This window comes from Triticum dicoccoides, chromosome 2A (genome assembly GCF_002162155.2).
Source record: "Triticum dicoccoides isolate Atlit2015 ecotype Zavitan chromosome 2A, WEW_v2.0, whole genome shotgun sequence".
Classification (NCBI taxonomy): Eukaryota; Viridiplantae; Streptophyta; class Magnoliopsida; order Poales; family Poaceae; genus Triticum; species Triticum dicoccoides.
In genome coordinates, this window is record NC_041382.1 from 31,853,028 (window position 1) to 31,854,890 (window position 1,863).

A 1,863-nucleotide genomic window follows, 5' to 3' on the forward strand; every position below is an offset into this window, starting at 1 on the left:
CCCCGAAAGAGATTGTCCAGTTTGTACATGCAGTGCGTCCAGTTTTTGCCGTGACCCTCTCTACTCTTTCACACATGCTATGTGGGTGAAATGATGATACCATGCGAAGTTTCAACATTTTCACAGTTCATTTTGTAGTGATTTTCAATTTCACGGTCATTTAGCTCTCTAAACAATTAGGTAAATGACTAAAAACCAACAAATGATGTCAGAACATGTTGGAAATTGATGACGTCGCTTTGAATGCTGCATATTAAACACAAAAGAAGTCTGGAGTTTAAATAAGTCTAAAAAACATTGAAGTGCCCGTGTAACAGATGAGTTCTCGTCCGAAACACTGATACTCCGAAAGAGATTGTCCAGTTTGTACACGAAGTGCATCCAGTATTTGCCGTGACCCTCTCTACTCTTTCGCACATGCTATGCGGGTGAAATGATGATACCATGCCAAGTTTCAACATTTTCACAGTTCATTTTGTAGTGATTTTCAATTTCACGGCCATTTAGCTCTATAAACAATTAGGTAAATGACTGAAAAACAACAACTGATGTCAGAACATGTTGGAAATTGATGACATCGCTTTGAATGCTGCATACTAAACACAAAAGAAGTCCGGAGTTCAAATAAGTTTAAAAAACATTGAAGTGCCCGTGTAACAGATGAGTTCTCGTTTGAAACCCTGATACTCCGAAAGAGATTGTCCAGTTTGTACATGAAGTGCGTCTAGTTTTTGCCGTGACCCTCTCTACTCTTTCGCACATGCTATGCGGGTGAAATGATGATACCATGCCAAGTTTCAACATTTTCATAGTTCACTTTGTAGTGATTTTCAATTTCACGGTCATTATTTAGCTCTCTAAACAATTAGGTAAATGACTGAAAACCAACAAATGATGTCAGAACATCTTGGAAATTGATGACGTCACTTTGAATGCTGCATACTGAACACAAAAGAAGTCCGGAGTTCAAATAAGTTTAAAAAACATTGAAGTGCCCGTGTAACAGATGAGTTCTCGTCCGGAACCCTTCTCCGAAAGAGATTGTCCAGTTTGTACACGAAGTGCGTCCAGTTTTTGCCGTGACCCTCTCTTTTCTTTCGCACATGCTATGCGGGTGAAATGATGATACCATGCCAAGTTTCAACATTTTCACAGTTTATTTTGTAGTGATTTTCAATTTCACTGTCATTTAGCTCTCTAAACAATTAGGTAAATGACTGAAAACAACAAATGATGTCAGAATATGTTGGAAATTGATGACGTCGCTTTGAATGCTGCATCCTGAACACAAAAGAAGTCCGGAGTTCAAATAAGTTTAAAAAACATTGAAGTGCCCGTGTAACAGATGAGTTCTCGTCCGAAACCCTGATACTCCGAAAGAGATTGTCCAGTTTGTACACGAAGTGCGTCCAGTTTTTGCCGTGACCCTCTCTACTCTTTCACACAATATATGCGGGTGAAATGATGATACCATGACAAGTTTCAACATTTTCACAGTTCATTTTGTAGTGATTTTAAATTTCACGGTCATTTAGCTCTCTCAACAATTAGGTAAATGACTGAAAACAACAAATGATGTCAGAACATGTTGGAAATTGATGACGTCGCTTTGAATGCTGCATACTGAACACAAAAGAAGTGCGGAGTTCAAATAAGTTTAAAAAACATTGAAGTGCCCGTGTAACATATGAGTTCTCATCCGAAACCCTGATACTCCGAAAGAGATTGTCCAGTTTGTACACGAAGTGCGTCCAGTTTGTGCCATGACCCTCTCTACTGTTTCACACATGCTATGCGGGTGAAATGATGATACCATGCCAAGTTTCAACATTTTCACAGTTTATTTTGTAGCAATTTTCAATT